Here is a 6,504-nt window from a genome sequence, read left to right on the forward strand (position 1 = left end):
CATAATAAAATCCGTACCATGTCCATAAGTAGATTAATCCAAAAACAAAACAAGTTCAAAACATAGTCTATGAAAGAAAAACCAAAAGACTAATCATATCCTCGAGGTCTGTAGGGACCAGCAACTAGAACTCTCTCCTGACAGCATCAACCTGAAAATATCAACAATGGAGGCGGGGTGAGTCCAACACTCAGCAGGTACAACTGATATACAAAGTAGGGAAATAACACCTAGCACTAATCATGCGTACAGTCTCCTGATAAGAAAGATAAAAATGCATCTGAAGTAAACAGGAGAATACTGTACTAACCAGGTCCTGAGTATAAGGTCAAACAGTCCGAGGGATAAGGAAATCCTGTATGCATGTCAAACATAGGTATCCAAACAACATGCAGCATATAAATGCAGCAAACACAAACACAAGCAATAAATGCATCATGCATATGATGCCAATGATGCGTCCTGGTCACCCCTGACGCCAGTCGATCATCTCACATGAGGCCGAGTGGGTAGGGTTGTGACAACCGTGCACTCTGTCGTCACTACTCTTGATGAGTGACCGAGTGGACGGGATGCTGTCGGAGTACACCTATCCTCCTACCCCAAATCATAAATGGGGGAGCGCAATGCTCTCAACTCCCGGTACACGATGACGGGGAGGAATCCCTGCCGGATAACACGTTGTGTCACACTACCCATGAGCGGACCAACGGTGCCTAACAGAGTCCCTGCTGCAACACACTCTGCCTGAATCGACCACTAACCCATGAGTGGTGGTGTGTGCAGATCCATGTAACTGGCGATGTGCTCAACAATAATGGAGCGGACTATCGCACAGCATGCAATCATGCAAATGGTGCATGGCACTAACCATAAAACATCCTGACCTAATCCATATATATAGAAAAGTGCACCCCATGTCAACGAATCCTATCGAATCAAAGGTACACGAAGGTATAAAACCTAAGTCCGGAACATGGTGAAGCATGGTATATCACTACCCCTATAAGCATGTATAAACAAATAAAGTATACATGGGATGCAAATCAAGCAATCAATCAATCATGTATCAGATAATGGGTAGTGACTAACCGAAACAAATAAAGGACATAATTAATGCAACTTGTTAAATTCACTACTATGTATATCAAATGACATAAGTCAAAAGTACCCGCCTCCGATAAAATGGTCCAAATCTGACTTCGAGATACTCGTCTCTCGTCAAAGTCCTGTGATATCAAACATACATTTTTATTTAGCTACAAATTAAACGAATAGCTAAATAAAATCCTTAAGAACAATTTTAGGGATAAACCCTAAACCATAATCTCGACCTTCCTAAATTAAATCCAACAATTAACTAGAGTTAATTTCCCTTTAACCCTAATCATAACATTAGATTAAAAGTCTAAAGCTAATCAAATCTACCTATTCCAAACATAAACATAATCAATCTACTCGAAGTTCAAAACCCTAAACCTTACCTCAATATCCCAGTCGGGGTCACTGATCTACTGCCAAAAGTAGTGGCTGCTGGACCAAAGAGCAGCCCACAACACCCCAATTTCCGGATCCACCAAAACAGCACAACCTACTACAATTATCGGATCGAAATGAATCAAAAGGTCAACACCACAACAAACCAGATCAACAATTAATCAAAATCCTTGCACCTACAAAATTTCCAACCAAACTAAAGCTCACCGGGGACTTGATCAATGGCAGAGGGCACTAGGGCAAAGGATCTTGTCGGCTGCCGGCGCTCGGAAGAGGAGAAGAAGACTTGGTTCGGAGCTAGGGCACCAGCAGCAGGGAGTCGGCTGTGTCGCGAGCCCACAAGAGGAGGAGTCGCGGCAGCAAGGCACAGTGGTGGCAGCCGGCACTAAAGCTCGGCTGGATCCACGTCGGTGAAGGGAAGAAGGCGTCGGCTCTATGCAGTGGCGCTTGGCGTCACAGCGGCAGTGAGGAGGGGCGTCGGCACCTAGGGCTCGGCTATTAGGGCAAGGAGGAAGATGATCAGGGTGGCTCGGTGCGTCGCCGGCGGCTAGGGCTTCGGCAGCAGGGGGATTAAGGCTTCGGCGTAGGCTGTGGTGGCGGCGAGAGGTGGCTAGGGCAGAGGCTAGCTTCCGGCCGAGAGGGGCGGACGGCGGTGTCTCGTCAGACCAGAGGAGAGGGAAAAGGAGGCAGTGGCGGCGGCTGTTGCGGCGCCGGTTAGGGCAAGGAGAAGCTTCGGGAGCGCGAGGGAGAGAAGGAGAGTCGGGCACAGTAACGGGAAGGAGTAAGAAAAAGCGAAAAAAAAATAAATAAGAAAAGGAAAAAGAAATAAATAAATAAATCTTTTCCTCTCTTAAATGGGTAGCCCAAATAGGCTTTTCCGGACCCCGTTTTTATCCCCGTCAACTCGTCCATACGAGCTCCGAAAAATTTCCGAAAAATCTCCAAAAATTCCAGAAAATTCCCTTATTAATATTCGCCTACTTCCGGTATTTTACATAGGGCACAGAGGAGGTGGATGTTTGCCGACGCTAGGGCAGACGGACTGAGGCATCTGCGGGTGGCACCGCTGTCGGGTGGAGAAAGCATGGCCGAGAAGATGGCTAGGGCTCAGAGAAGATCGGCAACGCCACTGCTCCGGCGAGCGGTAGCGCAGCATGGATGTCGATCGGCGTAAAGGGGAGACGACACGATCAGAATCTAGGGAGAGGATGAAGCTTCGGGCAGTGGTGAGAAGAAAGAATGAGACCCTGCCGAAGTGTTTTGTACGTGAGGGAGCAAGGAATCGTCGTGTGCCGTTAGGGAAAGGATCGGGTGTGAGAGGAGGCTCAGCACAAAGAGGCGTCGGGTGAGGGCTCGGGCATGCGGGGGAAGAAACGAAGGAAAGAATAAAATAAAAATAAAAAGAAAAAGAAAAATCAAACTTTTCCTTGCTTAAATGGGGTAGCCTTAAACAGGTTTTTCCGGGGCCCAGTTTTTTTCCCCGTAACCGAAGTCATACGGTCTCCGAAAAAATTCCTAATAATTCCAAAAAATTCCCTTATGGTGATTAACCAATTTTCGATATTTTACACCTTTCAACTGAGGGCAGCTTTTCAATGATAGTAGCCACCTGGAAGGTTTCACTTAGAACCATCCCTTCTGAGTGGATCTTGTGCAAGATCATCTGAAGCTTCTGGACTTGGTTGATCACCGTCTTGGAGTCAACCATCTTGTAGTCTAGGAATTGACCCATGATGAACTTTTTGGCCCCTGTATCTTCTGTCTTCTACTTCTTATCCAGGGATTCCCACAACTCCTTAGCCATTCTCTTCATACTATACACAGCGTACAACGAGTTGGTAAGACAGTTGAGGATGTAGTTTCTGCAAAATAACTCAAAATGAGTCCATGTCTCTACTGCACTAATGGTCTGCGCATCAGAATTCTCAGCACACTTGGGAGGGTCCTTGGTTAAGAACCGAGCCAGATTGAGCTTGGTTAAATAAAAGAGCATCTTCTACTGCCACCTCTTGAAGTTCAGTCCATTGAACTTCTCTGTCTTTCCCCGTGATTGATTGACACAATTCCAATCAGGGCGGAGGGGGCCTTCATGTGTTGAGTCTGTTGCACCTCAACACTTGGTTTTGTAGTCATCTCAACAGAATCAAATCTATTTCAAGACTGTTGGACAATCTGCCGAAGATTTGGGGAATTAGCCAAATTTAAATTACACTGAATTAAATTCAACTTATCTGTCGAGATGACATAAACAGATAATCACAGGCTGCCAACAGGAGCTGATTTCTGTCAAGTGGTGAATGTAGACTGCACAATATCCGAGTGAGTTGAGCGAGTGAGCGGGCTGATCGATCGAATGTCTTACCGAGCAGAGGGCCAAGCAGATTGAGTGAGCGGCTGAGCTAGTGATCTACCAAGAAAACTGAGCGAGCGGTTGGGCGAGTGAGCGGCTGTTACGAATTGTAAATGCACGATTACATCGTCAGTAATACAAAAGATATCGAACCCACAGAGATTGGTTATAATCACTAGCAACCACTCACATAGAATTAGCTAAACAATCGACTAAGACAAGTTACGTGCTAGGTAAAAGAAACAAGGCTTATAATAAGGAAGAGAAAGAGGAACTTAGTTTTGGGAAACGTTCTAGGAGTAAAGTTTCGTTGTGATATTTATCAATGTAACATGGTTCACCAATTACTATCCTCAATTCACATGCATTTGTAAGAAGTTGTCGGTTCTCCCTTATAGAGGACAACTGGTAGGGTATTTAGATCAACATCACTAGAAATTAAATAGGAATGATTCCTATAAAGTCCGTTAACGGGTTACCCCTATCACTAGGGCCACTCGGTCATGCATCACAGGAGCACACGTACTACCAAATAAACATAGAGATGAGGATGATAATTGCACACAACTACCCACTTCCTTGTAGGGACTTGCTTCTCCTTTCAAGATGACACTGTTGGTGCGGGAAGCATCCGACGATCGAACCCAAGTTTTGATAATGGCAAAAGATTCAAAATTAAGATTATGTGTTATCTGATGTGCTTGAATGAGTTTGCAGGAAATTCCTAACTGCGGTTAGGTGGGTGGAAAATCCTAAGGGGCGGTAACCTTAGGTCCTAGGGGGTGGTAACCCTAGGTGGAGGAGATCCTAAGGGGGGGAGGGGGGTAACCTTAGGTCCTAGGGGGAGGTAACCCTAGGTGGCGAAAAATCCTAGGGGGTGGTAACCCTAGGTGAAAAGTCTAGTCGGTCTGGTGGACAGGATTGACATCAGGTATGCTCTCCTAAGTGGAGTAGGTGAGGACGTGTTCCCTAGAAGAGGGAACAGTAGGCGTCGGTTCGACCTAGGGTTTCTGGTCGAAAATCCGAAGTCAGAACCGGACAGCCCGTGACTGCCGGTTCTGACAAGCTTTCACATTATTATATTTATTGTGTGTGCTAACTTTGTTTTGCAGAGGACAACTGGCAGGATATTTAGATCAACATTACTATCAATTAAATAGGAATGATTCCTATGAAGTTCGTTAACGAGTTACCCCTGTCACTAGGCCCCCTCGGTCATACATCACAGGAGCACATGAACTACCCAATAAATATAGAGATAAGAATGATAATTGCATATAACTACCCACTTGTAGAAACTTACTTCTCCTTTCAAGATGACACCCTAGACATTCGTTAACGGGTTACCCCTGTCACTAGGGCCCCTCATGTTAGAGTGTATACTAAAAGCCTAGCTTTTTGTAAACATTTATTTTGAAATAAAGAATCACATTGGTCAAATGTCTATATTTATATGCTAAGTGTAGTTGTTCAATTAATTTATATTGTAGATAACATGGTGTGTGGTGTCACATATAGAAGATCATGTTATCAATTCCTTATAAATTATAAATAGTAGCTCACAACTAAGATAGAAAGGAACAAACCATTGGAATAGTCGTAGTGTAATTTGGTATTAGTTTATCTTAATTATAAATTACACTAGTACACTCTGAGTGTATTAAGCAAGATCATTTAAGGTAAGTTCTTTTTATACTGACTGCATAAAAGAACAAGACCTTTGTTATTATGGAAGTGTGTGCTCTTAATCATGATATAATAACAAGCACATATACTCAATATTCATTTCTTTAAATTATCAAAGGGTGTGATTTAGTTCGATAAATCAAAAGGCCCGATAAGTTAGGAAATGATATTATTTATATGGTGTGTTATTGATTATAGAATGAAACTGTATCCTAGTAATCTAGGTTGATGATGCCCCCAAGAGGAGCTCATAAGGATTGTCATGTAAACCTTGCAAGTGGACTTAGTCCGACATGATGATAAGGTTGAGTGGTACTACTCTTGGAACTAGATATTAATTAAGTGAGTTGTCAGTAAGTCATTTAATTAGTGGACATTCTATATCTTAAACACAGGAAGATTAACACACTCATGATAAGAAGGAGCCCATATAGTAATATGGGGTTGGTGCGGTAGTTCAATAATAACTCTTTAGTAGTATGAGTTATTATTGATGAACTCGAGTTGGGTGTTCGGGGCGAACACGGGAAGCTCAAGTTCATCGGGAGACCAAAACCAATTCCTCCTCGCGGTCTCTATGGTAGCCTCTTATTTATAAAGTCTTATACCCACCCATACCCACCTTCTTACCCACCTTAAGGTGGCCAGCCAAGCCTAGCTTGGAGCCCAAGCTAGGGCCGGCCAAACCAAGGTGACTTGGTGGCCGGCCCTAGCTTAAACCCAAGCTTAGGTGACCGACCAAAATAAAATAAATTAAAAGGATTTTATTTTTAAAATCTTTTCTTATGTGGAAGCCATGGTTTTAAAAGAGTGTTTTAAAATTTAAATATGTTTTTTATAGTTTCTACAAAAGATTAAGAAAAGATTTGATATCTTTCCTTATTTGTAGATTGAAAGGAAGATTTTAATTTTAGAGAAAACTTTCCTTTTTGTAAATCATCCACATGTTTTAATAGAGAGATTTTAATTTA

General features: G+C 43.2%; 1 long non-coding RNA gene across 1 annotated transcript; it reads right to left on the reverse strand.

Annotated features, from left to right (window-relative positions):
• Nucleotides 1–1,190: 1,190 nt before the first annotated feature.
• LOC122021900 lies at nucleotides 1,191–2,000 on the reverse strand. The gene is made up of 3 exons (XR_006122686.1): nucleotides 1,705–2,000; nucleotides 1,485–1,594; nucleotides 1,191–1,229 (listed from the first exon to the last, which is right to left on the reverse strand). It is a non-coding gene; the product is annotated as an uncharacterized LOC122021900 (long non-coding RNA).
• Nucleotides 2,001–6,504: the final 4,504 nt, after the last annotated feature.

The sequence above is a fragment of the Zingiber officinale genome, chromosome 9A (assembly GCF_018446385.1).
Source record: "Zingiber officinale cultivar Zhangliang chromosome 9A, Zo_v1.1, whole genome shotgun sequence".
In the NCBI taxonomy this organism is placed as follows: Eukaryota; Viridiplantae; Streptophyta; class Magnoliopsida; order Zingiberales; family Zingiberaceae; genus Zingiber; species Zingiber officinale.